Genomic DNA, 21233 nt, shown 5'->3' on the forward strand with positions numbered 1-21233 from the left:
TCCTACTATCTATGTTTTGAACCATTCCTGTGACACTAGTTATAGATTCCGATGCTTCACTTCAGGTTTCCTGTATCCCTCTGACCTTCTCATTGACGATGAAAAACAGGTATTGCATCGGAATTAAATAGAAAAAGCACAATGCCGACTTAAGTACAAGAACACTGACTCTTCTTACTGTCAATGCTTTGAACCATTCCTGTGACACTAGTTATAGTCTCCGATGCTTCACTTCAGGTTTACTGTATCCCTCTGACCTTCTTATTGACGATGAAACACAGAAATTGCATCGGAATTAAATAGAAAAGGCACAATGCCGACTTAAGTACAAGAAGACTTACACTTCTTACTGTCTCTGTTTTGAACCATTCCTGTGACACTAGTTATAGATTCCGATGCCTCACTTCAGTTTTACTGTATCCCTCTGACCTTCTTATTGACGATGAAACACCGAAATTGCATCGGAATTAAATACGAAAGCCACAATTACTACTTAACTACAAGGAGACTGACTCTTCTTACTAACTATGTTTTGAACCATTCCTGTGACACCACTTATAGATTACGATGCTTCACTTCAGGTTTACTGTATCCCTCTGACCTTCTTATTGACGATGAAACACAGACATTGCACCGGAATTGAAAAGAAAAGGCACAATGCCGACTTAAGTACAAGAAGACTGTCTCTTCTTACTGTCTATAATTTGAACCATTCCTGTGACACTGGTTATAGATTCCGATGCTTCACTTCGGGTGTACTGCATCCCTTGGACCTTCTTATTGACGATGAAACACTTAAATTGCTTCGGAATTAAATAGAAAATGCACAATGCCGACTTAAGTACAAGAAGACTGACCCTTCTAACTGAGTATGATTTGAACCATTGCTGTGACACTAGTTATAGATTCCGATGCCTCACTTCAGGTTTACTGTATCCCTTGGACCTTCTTATTGACGATGAAACACAGTAATTGCATCGGAATTAAATGGAAAAGGCACAATGCCGACTTAAATACAAGAAGACTGACTCTTCCTACTGTCTACGTTTTAAATCATTCCTGTGACACTAGTTATAGATTCCGATGCCTCACTTCAGGTTCACTGTATCCCTTAGACTTTCGTATTGACGATGAAACACAGAAATTGCATCGGAATTAAATACAAAAGGCACAATTCCGACTTAAGTACAAGAAGACTGACTCTTCTTACTGTCTATGTTTTGAACCATACCTGTGACACTAGTTATACATACCGATGCTTCACTTCAGTTTTGCTGTATCCCTCTGACTTTCTTATTGACGATAAAACACAGAAATTGCATCGGAATTAAATACAAAAGGCACAATGCCGACTTAAGTACAAGAAGACTGACTCTTCTTACTGACTATGTTTTAAACTGTTCCTGTGACACTAGTTATCGATTCCGAATTCTCACTTCAGGTCTACTGTATCCCTTGGACCTTCTTATTTATGATAAACACAGAAATTGCATCGGAATTAAATACAAAAGGCTCAATGCCGACTTAAGTACAAGAAGACTGACTCTCCCTACTGTCAATGTTTTGAACCATTCCTGTGACACTAGTTATAGATTCTAATACTGCTCTTCAGGTTTACTGTATCCTCTGACCTTATTATTGATGGTGAAACACAGAAATTGCATCGGAATTAAATAGAAAAAGCACAATGCCGACTTAAGTATAAGAAGACTGACTATTCCTACTGCCTATCTTTTGAACCATTCCTGTGACACTAGTTATAGATTCCGATGCTTCACTTCAGGTTTACTGTATCCCTCTGACCTTCTTATTGACGATGAAACACAGAAATTGCATCAGAATTAAATACAAAAGGCACAATGCCGACTCAATTAAAAAAAGACTGACTCTTCTTACTGACTATGTTTTGAACCATTCCTGTGACACTAGTTATAGATTCCGATGCATCACGTCAGGTTTACTGTATCCCTCTGACCTTCTTATTGACGATGTAACACAGATATTGCATCGGAATTAAATAGAAAAAGCACAATGCCGACTTAAGTACAAGAAAACTGACTCTTCTTACTGACTATACTTTGAACCATTCCTGTGACACTAGTTATAGCCTCCGATGCTACACTTCAGGTTTACTGTATACCTCTGACCTTCTAATTGATGATGAAACACAGAAATTGCATCAAAATTAAATAGAAAAGGCACAATGCCGACTTAAGTACAAGAAGACTGACTCTTCATACTGTCTATGTTTTGAACCATTCCTGTGACACTAGTTGTAGATTCCGATGCTTCACTTCAGGTTTACTGTATCCATTGGACCTTATTATTGACGATGAAACACCGAAATTGCATCGGAATTGAATAGAAATGCACCATGCCGACTTAAGTACAAGAAGACTGGTTCTTCTTACTGACTATGTTTTGAACAATTCGTGTGGAACCACTTATTGATTCCGATGCTTCACTTTAGGTTTACTGTATCCCTCTGACCTTCTTATTGACGATGAAACACAGAAATTGCATCGGAATTAAATAGAAAAGGCACAATGCCGACCTAAGCACAGGAAGACTGGCTCTTCTTACTGTCTCTGTTTTGAACCATTCCTGTGACACTAGTTATAGATTCCGATGCCTCACTTCAGGTTTACTGTATCCCTTGGACTTTCGTATTGACGATGAAAATCAGAAATTGCATCGGAATTAAATACAAAAATCACAATGCCGACTTAAGTAGAAGAAGACTGACTCTTCGTACTGTCTATGTTTTGAACCATCCCTCTGACACTAGTTATAGATTCCGATGCTTCACTTCAGGTTTACTGTATCCCTCTGACCTTCTTATTGACGATGAAACACAGAAATTGCATCGGAATTAAATACAAAAGCACAATGCCGACTTAAGTACAAGAAGACTGACTCTTCTTACTGACTATGTTGTGAACATTTTCTGTGAGACCAGTTTTAGATTCCGATGCTTCACTATATGTTTACTGTATCCCTCTGACCTTCTTATTGGCGTTGAAACACAGAAATTGAATCGGAATTAAATAGAAAAGGCACAATGCTGACTTGAGTACAAGAAGACTGACTCTTCTTACTGTCTGAGATTTGAACCACTCCTGTGACACTAGTTATAGATTCTGATGCTTCACTTCAGGTTTACTGTATCCCTCTGATCTTCTTATTGACGATTAAACACAGAAATTGCATCGGAATTAAATACAAAAGGCACAATGCCGACTTAAGTACATGTAGACTGACTGTTCCTACTGTCTATGTTTTGAACCATTCCTGTGACACTAGTTATAGATTCCGATGACTCACTTCAGGTTGACTGTATCCCTCTGACCTTCTTATTGTCGATGAAACACAGAAATTGCATCGGAATTAAATAGAAAAGGCACAATGCCGACTTAAGTACAAGAAGCCTGACTCTACCTAATGTCTATGTTTTGAACCATTCCTGTGACACTAGTTATAGATTCCGATGCCTAACTTCAGGTGTACTGTATCACTTGGACTTTCTTATCGACGATGAAACACAGAAATTGCATCGGAATTAAATAGAAAAGGCACAATGCTGACTTAATTACTAGAAGACTGACTCTTCTTAATGTCTATGATTTGAACCATTCCTGTGACACTAGTTATGGATTCCGATGCTTCACTTCAGGTGTACTGTATCCCTCTGACCTTCTTATTGACGATGATACACAGAAATAGCATCGGAATTAGATACAAATAGCACAATGCCGACTTAAGTTCAAGAGGACTGACTCTTCTTGCTGTCTATGTTTTGAAACATTCCTGTGACACTAGTAATAGATTCCGATGCTTCACTTCAGGTTTACTGTATCCCTTGGACCTTCTTATTGACGATGAATCACAGAAATTGCATCGGAATTAAGTAGAAAATGCACAATGCCGACTTAAGTACAAGAAGACTGAGTCTTCTTACTGTCTATATTTTGAACTATTCCTGTGACACTAGTTATAGATTCCGATGCTTCACTTCAGGTTTACTGTATCCCTTGGACCTTCTTATTGACGATGAATCACAGAAATTACATCGGAATTAAATAGAAGAGGCACAATGCCGAATTATGTACAAGAAGACTGACTCATCTTACTTACTATGTTTTGAACCATTCCTGTGACACTAGTTATTGATTCCGATGCTTCACTTCAGGTTTACTGTATCCCTCTGACCTTCTTATTGACGATGAAACGCAAAAATTGCATCGGAATTAAATACAAAAGGCAAAATCCCGTTTTAAGTACAAGAAGACTGAATCTTCTTACTGTCTATGTTTTGAACCATTCCTGTGACACTAGTTATAGATTCCGATACTTCACTTCAGGTTTACTGTATCGCTTGGACCTTCTTATTGACGATGAAACACGGTAATTGCATCGGAATTAAATACAAAAGGCACAATGCCGACTTAAGTACAAGAAGACTGACTCTTATTACTGTCTATTTTTAACCATTCCTGTGACACTAGTTATAGATTCCGATCCTTCACTTCATGTTTAGTGTATCCCTTTGACCTTCGTATTGACGATGAAACATAGATATTGGATCGCAATTACATAGAAAAAGCACAATGCCGACTTAAGTACAAGAAGACTGACTCTTCTTGCTGACTATGCTTTGATCCATTCCTGTGACACTAGTTATAGCATCCGATGCTACACTTCAGGTTTACTGTATCCCTCCGACCTTCTTATTGATGATGAAACACAGAAATTGCATCGGAATTAAATAGAAAAGGCACAATGCCGACTTAAGTTCAAGAAGACTGACTCTTCTTACTGTCTATGATTTGAAGCATTCCTGTGACACTATTTTTAGATTCCGATGCTTCACTTCAAGTTTACTGTATCCCTTGGACCTTCTTATTGACGATGAAACACCGAAATTGCATCGGAATTGAATACGAAATGCACCATGCCGACCTAAGTACAAGAAGACTGATTCTTCTTACTGACTATGTTTTGAACCATTCCTGTGGCACCACTTATTGATTCCGGTGCTTCACTTTAGGTTTACTGTATCCCTCTGACCTTCTTATTGACGATGAAACACAGAAATTGCATCGGAATCAAATAGAAAAGGCACAATGCCGACCTAAGTACAGGAAGACTTGCTCTTCTTACTGTCTCTGTTTTGAACCATCCCTGTGACACTAGTTATAGATTCCGATGCTTCACTTCAGGTTCACTGTATCCCTCTGACCTTCTTATTGACGATAAAACACAGAAATTGCATCGGAATTAAATACAAAAGGCACAATGCCGACTTAAGTACAAGAAGACTGACTCTTCTTACTGTCTATTTTTTAACCATTCCTGTGACACTAGTTATAGATTCCGATGCTTCACTTCAGGTTAACTGTATCCCTCTGACGTTCTTATTGTCGATGAAACACATAAATTGCATCGGAATTAAATACAAAAGGCACAATGCCGACTCAAATACAAGATGACTGGCTCTTGTTACTCTCTATGTTTTGAACCTTTCCTGTGAGACCGGTTTTAGATTCCGATGCTTCACTTCAGGTTTACTGTATTACTTGTACCTTCCTATTGACGACGAAACACAGAAATTGCATCGGAATTAAATAGAAAAGGCACAATGCCGATTTAAGTACAAGAAGACTGACTCTTCTTAATGACTATGTTTTGAACATTTCCTGTGAGACAAGTTTTGGATTCCGATGCATCACTATAAGTTTACTGTATCCCTCGGATCTGCTTATTGAGAATGAAACACCGAAATTGCATCGGAATGAAATAAAAAAGGCACAATGCCGACTTAAGTACAAGAAGACCGACTCTTCTTACTGACTATGTTTTGAAACATTCCTGTTACACTAGTTGTAGATTCTGATGCCTCACTTCAGGTTTACTGTATCCCTTGGACCTTCTTATTGACGATGAAACACAGAAATTGCATCGGAATTAAATACAATAGGCACAATGCCGACTTACGTACAAGAAGACTGACTCTTCCTACTATCTATATTTTGAACCATTCCTGTGACACTAGTTATAGATTCCGATGCTTCACTTCAGGTTTCCTGTATCCCTCTGACCTTCTCATTGACGATGAAAAACAGGTATTGCATCGGAATTAAATAGAAAAAGCACAATGCCGACTTAAGTACAAGAACACTGACTCTTCTTACTGTCAATGCTTTGAACCATTCCTGTGACACTAGTTATAGCCTCCGATGCTTCACTTCAGGTTTACTGTATCTTTCTGACCTTCTTATTGACGATGAAACACAGAAATTGCATTGGAATTGAAAAGAAAAGGCACAATGCCGACTTAAGTACAAGAACACTGACTCTTCTTACTGTCAATGCTTTGAACCATTCCTGTGACACTAGTTATAGATTCCGATGCCTCACTTCAGGTTTACTGTATCCCTTGGACCTTCTTATTGACGATGAAACACAGTAATTGCATCGGAATTAAATGGAAAAGGCACAATGCCGACTTAAATACAAGAAGACTGGCTCTTCCTACTGTCTACGTTTTGAATCATTCCTGTGACACTAGTTATAGATTCCGATGCCTCACTTCAGGTTCACTGTATCCCTTGGACTTTCGTATTGACGATGAAACACAGAAATTGCATCGGAATTAAATACAAAAGGCACAATTCCGACTTAAGTACAAGAAGACTGACTTTTCTTACTGTCTATGCTTTGAACCATACCTGTGACACTAGTTATAGATACCGATGCTTCACTTCAGTTTTACTGTATCCCTCTGACTTTCTTATTGACGATAAAACACAGAAATTGCATCGGAATTAAATACAAAAGGCACAATGCCGACTTAAGTACAAGAAGACTGACTCTTCTTACTGACTATGTTTTGAACTGTTCCTGTGACACTAGTTATCGATTCCGAATTCTCACTTCAGGTTTACTGTATCCCTTGGACCTTCTTATTTATGATGAAACACAGAAATTGCATCGGAATTAAATACAAAAGGCTCAATGCCGACTTAAGTACAAGAAGACTGACTCTTCCTACTGTCAATGTTTTGAACCATTCCTGTGACACTAGTTATAGATTCCAATACTGCTCTTCAGGTTTACTGTAACCTCTGACCTTATTATTGATGGTGAAACACAGAAATTGCATCGGAATTAAATAGAAAAAGCACAATGCCGACTTAAGTATAAGAAGACTGACTATTCCTACTGCCTATCTTTTGAACTATTCCTGTGACACTAGTTATAGATTCCGATGCTTCACTTCAGGTTTACTGTATCCCTTGGACCTTCTTATTGACGATGTAACACAGAAATTGCATCGGAATTAAATAGAAAAAGCACAATGCCGACTTAAGTACAAGAAAACTGAGTCTTCTTACTGACTATGCTTTGAACCATTCCTGTGACACTAGTTATAGCCTCCGATGCTACACTTCAGGTTTACTGTATACCTCTGACCTTCTTATTGATGATGAAACACAGAAATTGCATCAAAATTTAATAGAAAAGGCACAATGCCGACTTAAGTACAAGAAGACTGACTCTTCTTACTGTCTATTTTTTAACCATTCCTGTGACACTAGTTATAGATTCCGATGCTTCACTTCAGGTTTACTGTATCCCTTGGACCTTATTATTGACGATGAAACACCGAAATTGCATCGGAATTGAATACGAAATGCACCATGCCGAATTAAGTACAAGAAGACTGATTCTTCTTACTGACTATGTTTTGAACAATTCGTGTGGAACCACTTATCGATACCGAGCTTCACTTTAGGTTTACTGTATCCCTCTGACCTTCTTATTGACGATGAAACACAGAAATTGCATCGGAATTAAATAGAAAAGGCACAATGCCGACCTAAGTACAGGAAGACTGGCTCTTCTTACTGTCTCTGTTTTGAACCATTCCTGTGACACTAGTTATAGATTCCGATGCCTCACTTCAGGTTTACTGTATCCCTTGGACTTTCGTATTGACGATGAAAAACAGAAATTGCATCGGAATTAAATACAAAAGGCACAATGCCGCCTTAAGTAGAAGAAGACTGACTCTTCGTACTGTCTATGTTTTGAACCATCCCTGTGACACTAGTTATAGATTCCGATGCTTCAGTTCAGGTTTACTGTATCCCTCTGACCTTCTTATTGACGATAAAACACAGAAATTGCGTCGGAATTAAATACAAAAGGCACAATGCCGACTTAAGTACAAGAAGACTAACTCTTCTTACTGTCCATTTTTTAACCATTCCTGTGACACTGGTTATAGATTCCGATGCTTCACTTCAGGTTTACTGTATCCCTCTGACCTTCTTATTGACGATGAAACTCAGATATTGCATCGGAATTAAATAGAAAAAGCACAATGCCGACTTAAGTACAAGAAGACTGACTCTTCTTACAGTCAATGCCTTGAACCATTCCTGTGACACTAGTTATAGCCTCCGATGCTACACTTCAGGTTTACTGTATCCCTCAGGCGTTCTTATTGATGATGAAACACTGAAATTGTATCGGAATTAAATAGAAAAGGCACAATGCCGACTTAAGTACAAGAAGACTGACGCTTCTTACTGTCTATGTTTTGAACCATTCCTGGACACTAGTTATAGAATCCGATGCTTCGCTTCATATTTACTGTATCACTTGGACCTTCTTATTGACGATGAAACACCGAAATTGCATCGGAATTGAATACGAAATGCACAATGCCGACCTAAGTACAAGAAGACTGACTCTTCTTACTGACTATGTTTTGAACCAGTCTTGTGACATCACATATTGATTCCGATGCTTCACTTCAGGTTTACTGTATCCCTCTTATCTTCTTATTGACGATGAAACCCAGAAATTGCATCGGAATTAAATAGAAAAGGCACAATGCCGACTTAAGTACAAGAAGACTTACTCTTCTTACTGTCAATGCTTTTAACCATTCCTGTGACACTAGTTATAGCCTCCGATGCTAGACTTCAGGTTTACTGTATCCCTCAGGCGTTCTTATTGATGATGAAACACTGAAATTGTATCGGAATTAAATAGAAAAGGCACAATGGCGACTTAAGTACAAGAAGACTGTCTCTTCTTAATGACTATGATTTGAACATTTCCTGTGAGTCAAGTTTTAGATTCCGATGCTTCACTATATGTTTACTGTATCCCTTTAACCTTCTTATTAACGATGAAACACAGAAATTGCATCGGAATTAAAGACAAAGGCACAATGTCGACTTAAGTACAAGAAGACTGACTCTTCCTACCGCCTATGCTTTGAACCATTCCTGTGACACTGGTTATAGATTCTAATGCTTCACTTCAGGTTTACTGTATCCCTCTAACGTTATTATTGATGATGAAACGCAGAAATTGCATCAGAATTAAATAGAAAAAGGCACAATGCCGACTTAAGTACAAGAAGGCTGACTCTTCTTACTGTCTATAATTTGAACCATTCCTGTGACACTGGTAATAGATTCCGATGCTTCACTTCGGGTGTACTGCATCCCTTGGACCTTCTTATTGACGATGAAACACTTAAATTGCTTCGGTTTTAAATAGAAAAGGTACAATGCCGACTTAAGTACAAGAAGACTGACTCTTCCTACTGTCTACGTTTTGAATCATTCCTTTGACACTAGTTATAGATTCCGATGCCTCACTTCAGGTTCACTGTATCTCTTGGACTTTCTTATTGACGATGAAACACAGAAATTGCATCGGAATTAAATACAAAAGTCACAATGCCGACTTAAGTACAAGAAGACTGACTCTTCCTATTATCTATGTTTTGAAGCATTCCTGTGACACTAGTTATAGATTCCGATGCTTCACTTCAGGTTTACAATATCCCTCTGACCTTCTTATTGACGATGAAACACAGATATTGAATCAGAATTAAATAGAAAAAGTACAATGCCGACTTAAGTACAAGAAGACTGACTCTTCTTACTGACTATGCTTTGAACCATTCCTATGACACTAGTTATAGCCTCTGATGCTACACTTCAGGTTTACTGTATCCCTCTGACCTTCTTATTGACGATGAAACACAGAAATTGCATCGGAATTAAATAGAAAAGGCATAATGCTGACTTAAGTACAAGAAGACTGACTCTTCTTACTGTCTATGTTTTGAACCATTCCTGTGACACTAGTTATAGTTCCCGATGTTTCACTTCAGGTTTACTGTATCCCTTGGACATTCTTATTGACGATGAAACACCGAAATTGCATCGGAATTGAATACAGAAGGCACAATTCCGACTTAAGTACAAGGAGACTGACTCTTCCTACTGTCTATGTTTTGAACCACCCCTGTGACACTAGTTATAGATTCCGATGCTTCACTTCAGGTTGTAACGTCTAGTAAGAAACAAAAACAACATATTATGTAGTAACGAGAAAATTATATGTATCATATTGTGTTATTGTATAAAATTATGTATTTTTTTTTATTATTTATTTTTGAGAATATCTGCGTCGGCGAGTAATGAAACCGCCATAGACGATAAATGTCGAACTAAGATTAAAATAAGTAACTAGTATATAATACGTGACGAATAGCAATTTCTTTGTCTTCTTCATCTGGGAGTCGAACGAGTAAGATATCCTGTGTCGTAGTAGCGAACGCTAGTGTAGCAATCTTTTGTCGAGACTAAGAAATGTACGCCATTACGTCTGAATTCACAAAGGTCTGTAATCACTGAGATATTTAAAGGTTTTAATAGAGTTGTTTAAATGAAAACTTGTATTATTTATTGTTAAGCTTGCTTGCATATTATACCATCCTGTTGAGACATTTTTCAGTTATATAAATATTATCTGTGGTGCTGAGCTGCGTGGAGAACGAAGAGCCGCTGCCGCGGCGTATTTAAACGACTTACAATATAGTCGAGCATACCGCAAGGAAGCGGTAAAATAATAGTAAAATAATATTATTTTTTTTAGCTCCCAGACTGGCAGTGAAGATCAGCAGATTTTATGATGTGTTGCAGATTGACGCGGGCTGCTGATAGGATATAATTTACAGTGCAAATAATTTAATGTACCTTCAGAATCTGATAGGAATCTTGCTGTGCTCCGTTCTGATCTGGCAAACTTTATAGTGACAACGTATTTTTTAATGAGAGTCTCATGTTCTTGGGCTAGTCGTGGTATGAAATAGCATTTTAACGAGAAATAAAATCCACTGCGAACTTGTGTTTTTGAACGATCACACGGACTGTAACATCAGTGCTCATAACAAAGTAATTTCAACTTTTAATCACTATGAAGTAGGGAAGATATATTGATTCTTAGAATGAGTTGCAGTTACGAAAAATCGTTCCTTAAATTGTAGGCCAGATACAGAACAATAAGACTTCCATATATACATTTTATTCCGCTAAAGGGTAATGATGATAAAGAAAAGCAAAGCACAGCATTGCTAAAAGTATTTCACGTAACTCTTTTCGTAAATGTGTTGTTACAAAGAGAATAAAAAACGTGAAACTGTCGCCCAACGTGGGGCCCGAATTTGCAGTGGCCACAAATATAAAATTTTATGTATTTTTCTTTCAGTGTTGATTGTTATGTATGTGTGGATATATATGTATTTAGTGATAAATGTATGTATGTATATCATGATCAATGCTATGTATTAATGAATGTGTAAACACTCTTTCATGACAAAACGTACTACTGCAAACGAGTCTGAGAAGACGATCCTGATAGTACTGAGAAGCTGTAACGACTACGTAATCCGAGGGCAGCCGAACCCCGAGATAAGATAAACTAAAGGTAAGACTACAGTGTAGTTGTCCTGTTTGTAGAAGTCGAGCTCCAGTGAAGTGATCTCATTTCGCTAGTGGTGTGCATATTGTGCGTAGTTTGATGTTAGTGTTTGTGACAGGACAAAGTTGATGGTAGATAGTAATTTTTAGTGTGCAGTTAATGTAGATAAATTAACGTATTTTGTGTGCAAGGGGCAAAACTGTCAGACTTTGTGGTTTAGTAAGCAATTTATGAATATGGTTAAGTTGCGTAGTCAACGTCCGAGCAATATGGATACTGAGGAACAACAATTAGTTAGTGCAGGAAATGTGGAACCGGGTACCTCAAGTAGTACTAGTACTCTCTTTGAGGATATAACATGTGAGAATGTGGGGGCAGGGGCACAGGAAGTGGTGCCACCGCCCACTAGTCCTCAAGGGGATGTAGAGAAAGAAGTTGTACCACCACCAGAAAAGCAGGAACCAGAGAGTGGTAATCTGCCTGGTGGGTATTCGCTTCAGGCTATATTAGAGCGCGTGCTGAATTACCAGGCAGAATTTGCGCAACAGCAAGTCGAGCGAGACCGCCAGCAAGCTGAGCGAGATCGCCGGCAAGCTGAGCGGGACCAGCAACTTGTGCAATCGTTAGAAAACATGAAAAAAGAGATTGCAGATATGAAACAGAATTATGAGTCGATACCTAAGGCCGTGCAGGAGCTGACTGAACAGGTCAACAACCTGCAAGTAGCAAACACTAACAGGGTAGACGAAATAGGTGTATTAGCCAATCGAGTAGAAAAGCTAGAAATAGATTCCACGCAGCTTGTAGAGCAGAAGTGGAACGAACAAGCAACTAAAATTGAAACAGAATTCAACTCATGGCTAGAAGTGAAGGAGTGTGAGATTGACAAGAACATTAATTCCAAAGTACAAGCAGCCATAGCAAATAGAGGCTCCGAATCGTTCAGTACCGCAGTGAATAGTCAGGTACAGAACGACGTGCAAACCATCAAACAAATACTTAGTGAGGATATTCCGCAGTGGCAAGTGAATTTGAACAAACGGATATCCGACCTGGAGAAGGGTTTAGCACAAAGCAGAAAACATTTGGAACAGGAACCTCTGTCGCCAACAGCCCATGGTTTCGGCAACGCACAAACTTATACGCGATACAACAATGGGGAATCTGTAGTCGATAGTGCGAAGAGCTGTAGCTTCGGTTCGGAGCACACAGCATATGTCCAAGGAGCAAAACCATGTAGTTCAAAAATATTAGTGGAAGAAAGTTTAATCAAAAATAGACAATTTCAAACGTTTACTACTGAACGGAAATCAGTACACCCAGTAGTATTCATAAAAAGCTTTAAAAATATCTTGCCCAGTGTGTGGAACGAAACACAGAAAATTCAATACGTAATGTCGTACACTGAAGGTGATGCAGCGTTGTGGGCTACAGAAGTAGCAGACAGCTGCATGACATATGAACAGTTCGAAAGGGCATTTCTATCGAAATATTGGTCGCCTTGTATACAAGAGCGGCTAAGAAAAGAAGTATATAATCCCGAACCGTACTCACCTCGTCTGGGGAATTTGAGACGGTATTTTGAAAAATATATAAACAAAACACGCTACTGGGACGACCCTATATCACCAAGAGACATAATAAGACTACTAAAATCACATTTACCCATTCATATCAAAGAGAAATTAATACACGTACCAGAAAGCGATATGGAAAACTTCCTGTCTGTTCTAGATTCTATAGACTTGATACAGGAAGACGCAAAATCAGCGTGTGATCACTCGCGGAATAATGGGTCAGGATGTAAACATGACAGAAATAGTAGTGCACAAAACCACAACCATGGAAATGGTGGGGGTGGTAACAAGCGGCAAGAACATTCGCAAAATGGTAGTAATGGTAGAGGCCAGAACGGGTATGGACAAACAACTTATAACAAAAGGCGTCGATTTGACGACCGGTACGAATCTGGAATGTCAGGGACCAACCGCTGGAAAAATGCGCGAGGTCAGTGGCAGAGCAATTATAGTGATAGTAATCAAAATTGGCAGCAAAATCAGCGAAGAAGCCCAGAGCGACAGGGTAATGACCGGTATGACAACAATAGACCACCGCCGCAAAACGCGCCTATTGCGCAGCCGTGGCGGCCGACAAATCAGAGTGTACATATAGTGGAGGTCGCGGACAACAGCCTTCCAAGTACTTCACAAGCAACTAATCCAACAAACTAGAATCGGCCTCGATATGCTCTCCATCGATGGCCGAGGGATGGAGTGAGAGCAACACGAGTGATAATAATATACCTGGGATACGTATGCTGCGATACAACGATGGTGTCAGTATGGATAAAGATCTACTGAATGAACCACACGAATGTAAGAAAGATAATAACGAAAATGTGCAAGCTATTATCGAAGCGAAAATCAATGATGTTGCAGTGAATATAATCATCGACACAGGTGCCTCAGTAAGTGTAATGAGTATGGAGTTATTTAAGGCACTGGGAAAAGGACATAGCATTCCGACTTTCCCGGTTAATAATTGTAAGGTGTCTGGAGCCATTGGTGCACAGAGCCAATCAGTTAAGTACCAGGTGCAGGTGGAGATTTGTAAGGAGGGCGAAGCCATAGTGAGCTCGTTCCTCGTTGTTAAAGGATTGAAGGTGGCCTGCATTCTGGGAGTAGATTTTCTCCGTGAGAGGGACGCATTGATCGACCTCTCCTTGGGGAAATTAAGCATAGTTAATAGGGGTGGGAGGATTGAGTTATCTATGATGAAATCGAAGGAGGTACTTGTGCCGCGTTGTAATCGAATCAATATCAAGGATAGGAACCCTTGGGTACTACACCTTGATGATTTGTCACATGCAGCAGACCTCTATTACCCGAATTTAGAGGATCGAAATTTTGAAACAAATGTTGAGGCATTTCAAACCAAAGTGCAGGAATCTGAAGGTTTAAGTGGTAAACAAAAGCAACAGTTGACGCAGCTGCTATCGGAATACACTATGGTATTTACCGACCGACCTGGAATAGTCAAAGGGTACCACTATCACATAGAGGTGATGCCCCACAAAACATACTGTCGCGCAACTTACTCCATCCCTTGGTCGAGGAGGGAATTAGTAGCTAAAGAGATTCGGAAGATGTTAGAGTGGGATATCATTGAGCCCTCCCTCTCTCCATACAGTAGTCCTCTTGTAGCAGTGGCGAAAGCCAATGGAAAAATCAGGCTAGTGTTAGATGCGAGGGACATTAACAAAATTATCATACCTGTCCGGACTCGCCCTGAGAATTTAGATGAGCAGATACAAAAATTTCATGGAGCACAGTACTTGACCTCGGTCGATCTGAAAAGTTCATATTGGCAAATTCCCCTTACACCGGAATCCAGGAAGTACACAGCTTTCATATTCGGAGGGCGGAGTTACCAATTCAAGGTACTTCCCTTCGGATTGAATGTGAGTGCTGGAGTGTTTATTACTGCACTAGACACGGTACTGGGTCCAGACTTATTAGAAAAAATCACTGTATATGTTGATGATCTGGTAATCGCTACTGCTACTTGGGACGAACATATGGAATTGTTGCGTAGAGTACTAGAGAGATTTAAGCAAGCAGGTGTGACAGCAAACCTAGAAAAGTCAAAATTTGGACGAAATAAAATTAAATTTTTAGGCCATCTTATTACACCACTTGGTATACGCCCAGACAACAAACAACTAGAGGCGATCCGAGAATTTCCAAGCCCCCGCACTAAGAGGCAATTGAAAGCATTCCTTGGGCTCACGTCTTTTTTCAGAAGGTTCGTGCCCAATCAGTTGTTAAATGACGCGTCGCTACTAAATCTGCTACGAAAAAGTGTGCAGTGGGTTTGGACTGACAAATGTCAACAAGCTTTTGAAGCGATTAAAACCGCCCTACTGAATGCAAATATTTTGCAGCACCCAGATCTGTCAAAAGATTTTTGTCTTGCGACGGATACATGTTCCTATGGCCTGGGAGCGTGCTTATTTCAGTGGGAGGAAGGAAACGACCCGACAACAATAAAGATTATCGGCTTCGCCAGTAGGACTTTACCTAGCTGCGAGAGAGCCTACTCGGCAACCGAACTGGAAGCACTTGCAGTAGTCTGGGCTGTGAAAAAGTTTAATTATTGTTTACAAGGGAAGGAGATTAAAGTGTATAGTGACCACCAGGCGTTAAGTTTTTTGATGTCATGCAAACTATTCCATACCAGACTGAGGAGATGGATGCTTGTCTTACAAGAATACCGGATAAAGATTATGTACATAAAAGGCCAAGATAACGTAATAGCGGATGCTCTGTCGCGACTGCCGGTAGGATTACCGGATTTAGCAGAAATGTTAGAGCAATCCGCGGAGTATAAAGTGCTGTTAGTGCGTGACAATACTTACATGAAGGGTTTTTTATATATATGTAAAAACCTGTGCGAATTACAAAGGGCAGATCCGATGTGGAAAAAAATCATTAGTAATATTGAAGAGGGTGTTAACAATAGAGATGAGCAAGGTTTTAAAATAGTGAACCATATTTTGTATCATAAGCGTAATATGAAAGAAGACTTCTGGGCGGTATGTATACCTAACCAGTCGGTAAAAGTTATGATATGGCACACGCACTTGGCATGGGGCCATGCAGGGATTGGAAAGTGTGCAGAGATCATGGCGAGATACTGCTACTTTCCTCGTATGAAACACCAGATTCAGGCAACAGTTAGAACTTGCGTGATATGTCAAAAAGCAAAACATTATAATAGATCCACTAAGTTTGAGCTACATCCCATAGTTCCACTCAGGCCGCTTCAAATAGTATATGTGGATGTAGCCGGTCCTTATCCCATGGCCAGAGGAGGTATGAAATATATACTGGCCATGTACGATATTTTTTCCAAATACTTGGCAATTTATTGCATAAAATCAGCTACTGCCAAAACCATGGTCAGGCGGATCAGTCAAGAATACTTGCCCCAAGTGGGAAAACCCAAAGCCATAACGACTGATAATGCTTCTTATTGCACGGGTCGAACTTGGAAAAATTACCTACAGGAACAAAATATACAGCATATTCTGGTATCCCGGTTCCATCCCGAAGCCAGTCTAGTTGAAAGAATATTCAGAGAATTGAATAAGTTCCTTAGAATCTACATAGGGAACCGACATACAAAATGGCCAGGGCTAGTAACAAAATTTGTAGAAATACACAATTTAACACCCCATTCAAGTACAGGCTATCCACCGGTAGAGATATTGAAGGGATTTAATGAGACACCGAATGAATGGCTCACGCCTTTGCCGAGACTACCAGTCAAGGCAGAAACAAGGGAGGAAAAGATGAAAAAGATATGGAACAGACTAACCAGCTGTGCGGCAAAGAGGAAAAGGAAGTACGACCGAGGTGTAACTAACGAACAGAAATATAAGGTAGGAGATCTAGTACTTATTCGTAACCACACTAAATCCTCAGCCACCTTAAAACAGAATAGTAAGTGGCAATTGCTATATTCAGGGCCTTTTGAAGTAATAAGCGTGCCACACGAATGTAGCTATTTGTTAGCACATCCCCATACGGGGAAGATCAAAGGATTGTATCCACGTAAAGATGTGAAGTTATTTATTCAGTGACATATCACATATAAAGAGTAATAGTTGTAAGAAGATTTTAATTGTGTTTTAGAATATAAGTATGTTAGTATTAAGAAAGAAATTTGTGTGTAATGAAACTTGGAGGAAGTGGATTCAGAAAGTAGGCAATAGCTTACACAGGAAAGATTTTGTTTACAGACAATTAGAGCCATTTAAAAATTATAGGCTCATTAAGCAACGAACAATCTTCTTGTTGATAAAGTGAGGATTAATTTCTTGAATCATTATACAAAGGATTAATTTCTTGAACCATTTTCTATGTGTAGTATGTAAGTGCAATTAATGATGCAATCTAATATAGTAAGGTAACTGTTGTAATTGTATTAGGATAAGGAACCCTGAGAGAGAGAGTCTTGACTAGCCAAACATGGACTCTGTAATATGCAACAATTATGTGATGTTTGCTGCCAGTAGTGATATGAGAACGACACTGGAGCATAAGCTAATCAAAAAACAAGCCCGTTCCGTGGAAAATCCGCTTTGTATATAACAATGCTTCAATTGAAGCCTGTGTACTTGGTACACGCCCTTGAATATTCATTACGCGATACGCGAATTAAGTCAACCAATGTGGAACCTACACTGTAGTCATATAGGAAAAATCATTAAAAATAATGCTAGTGCTAAATGAAGTATTTATTGATCAATATGCCCAAGTCAAGCTGTCATGCACATGGTAAAATCTGTTTGATAGATGGGTGATAACCAGGCAAGCTACACTGATAAGAAAATTAAAACATTTCACAAAAGGGCTATATACGCCTAGTAACAATATGAAAAGTGTGTTGTGATAAGGTAAAAACAAATAGACGCCATGTAGATGAGAGTGAGTATGCGAAGAACAGTTAAAAGGTATTAAAAAATAAACTGTGTGCATAAACAATGGAGGAAAGGACGGAATATTGTGTGTAGCAGGGACAGAAAATGACTGTTGTATCTGCACCAATATATACGTCGATAAGTCTAGTGTTGAGTGACAGACTGTCCTAGTGCAGTGCTCAACGAACAATAGACAGTGCATAAAAACAGTAGTTATTGATCCGTTCGGAGTCGAGTTAAACGAACCTAGCTCGACGGGGACATGTAGTATGTGTGTTACGAAACATTTTCACGTGTTGAAAGACGCTCTGGCAGTGTACCAACCGTGGAGTGAGTGAAAATGTGTAGTACAATGTGCGTGTGACGAACCTTGAATACCAGTGTCACAATGCCACAAGAAACCTGTTATCACGCCAAACCATCCTGTGCATACCAGTGAAGCGACGGCTTACTGAACAATAATCGCTTTTAACAAGTTGCATCTTCTTCCACAGCTAGTAATCTGTGTCCTTAAAGGCAGTACACCGTTGTGGAATGTTTGTTTCATGCGCTACAACGGGGAGCCATGTGGAGAAGCCGAGACGAGTGCCGTGCCGCCAGCCAGCCGGTCGCGGTAAACCACTGCCACTCACCGACATCGGCGAATGGTTCGCCGCGGTTCGCGACTGCTTGGGCGCCACGTCAGCACGACGTCGCTGTTACTGAGAGCAGGTCGTCGAACCCAGCGGCCGTCGGCACGCGGCGTTCCAGACGACGCGACTCAACAATTGCTTCGCGCCGCCAGCTCCGTACAACATTGTTGTCATTCAAATGAACTACCAAATATGTGTTTAATGCACTAACATGAATAGGGTTTAGTGGACACGAAATGACGTGACAAACATTTGTTTTTTTTTCTTGAGTTATTCAATACGGACCCAAAGTATTCATTGGTTCAGTGATATATAGATATAATATGTTTTCGTCATGTTAATGAAGTATACTCGCATGAATGCTAGACATTTTAAACCAATTGTCGCGACTAAATGCAAGGAAGATTCATGATACTACTGTAAAAATGTGCAATAAGTGACTTTCATTACAATCCAAAACACAAATATTATATGGGTAACAATGAGACTAAAGGTTTAACATGCTCTCACATATAGCCTTTGTTATATGTGAACATTGGATAGAATCTGAACTTTTTGTGATCAAACTGGGTATTAAAACAAACCAGGCTAGATGACTATGGCTCCGGCGCAGTTTTCCCAGGTTTTCTGATCGCACGTAGCCCGAATGGGGGAGCCAGATAAATGTAATGACCCTGGGACTAGGTTTATGGTCACCTCGCAAAGTGTAAGAACAGTATAAAAAGTGTAATTAAACCTACAGTGTAAAAGAACTAAGAAGTTTAAAGTGAATGTTCTAACCAAGGTAACAGACAATAACCAAACAGACGTCAGTGGCAGCATATTGCCGAACATTCTTAACGTTAGTCAATTGCTGCCAGGGGGCATTGTAACGTCTAGTAAGAAACAAAAACAACATATTATGTAGCAACGAGAAAATTATATGTATCATATTGTGTTATTGTATAAAATTATGTATTTTTTTTTATTATTTATTTTTGAGAATATCTGCGTCGGCGAGTAATGAAACCGCATCAGACGATAAATGTCGAACAAAGATTAAAATAAGTAACTAGTATATAATATGTGACGAATAGCAATTTCTTTGTCTTCTTCATCTGGGAGTCGAACGAGTAAGATATCCTGTGTCGTAGTAGCGAACGCTAGTGTAGCATTCTTTTGTCGAGACTAAGAAATGTACGCCATTACGTGTGAATTCACAAAGGTCTGTAATCACTGAGATATTTAAAGGTTTTAATAGAGTTGTTTAAATGAAAACTTGTATTATTTATTGTTAAGCTTGCTTGCATATTATCCCATCCTGTTGAGACATTTTTCAGTTATATAAATATTATCTGTGGTGCTGAGCTGCGTGGAGAACGAAGAGCCGCTGCCGCGGCGTATTTAAACGACTTACAATATAGTCGAACATACCGCAAGGGAGCGGTAAAATAATAGTAAAATAATATTATTTCTTTTAGCTCCCAGACTGGCAGTGAAGATCAGCAGATTTTATGATGTGTTGCAGATTGACGCGGGCTGCTGATAGGATATAATTTACAGTGCAAATAATTTAATGTACCTTCAGAATCTGATAGGAATCTTGCTGTGCTCCGTTCTGATCTGGCAAACTTTATAGTGACAACGTATTTTTTAATGAGAGTCTCATGTTCTTGGGCTAGTCGTAGTATGAAATAGCATTTTAACGAGAAATAAAATCCACTGCGAACTTGTGTTTTTGACCGATCACACGGACTGTAACATCAGTGCTCATAACAAAGTAATTTCAACTTTTAATCACTATGAAGTAGGGAAGGTATATTGATTCTTAGCATTAGCTGCAGTTACGAAAAATCGTTCCTTAAATTGTAGGCCAGATACAGAAGAATAAGACTTCCATATATAAATTTTATTCCGCTAAAGGGTAATGATGATAAACAAAAGCAAAGCACAGCATTGCTAAAAGTATTTCACGTAACTCTTTTCGTAAATGTGTTGTTACAAAGAGAATAAATAAACCAAAGAGCAACAATTCTACAATCCGCGAGAGAGTTGTACGTGAAAAGGTTTACTGTATCCCTCTGACCTTCTTATTAACGATAAAACACAGAAATTGCATCGGAATAAAATACAAAAGGCACAATGCCGACTTAAGTACAAGAAGACTGACTCTTCCTACTGTCAATGTTTTGAACCATTCCTGTGACACTAGTTATAGATTCCAATGCCTCACTTCAGGTTTACTGTATCCCTCTGACCTTATTATTGATGATAAAACACAGAAATTGCATCGCAATTAAATAGAAAAAGCACAATGTCGACTTAAGCATAAGAAGACTGACTCT

This window comes from Schistocerca americana, chromosome X (assembly GCF_021461395.2).
Source record: "Schistocerca americana isolate TAMUIC-IGC-003095 chromosome X, iqSchAmer2.1, whole genome shotgun sequence".
NCBI classification, from domain to species: domain Eukaryota; kingdom Metazoa; phylum Arthropoda; class Insecta; order Orthoptera; family Acrididae; genus Schistocerca; species Schistocerca americana.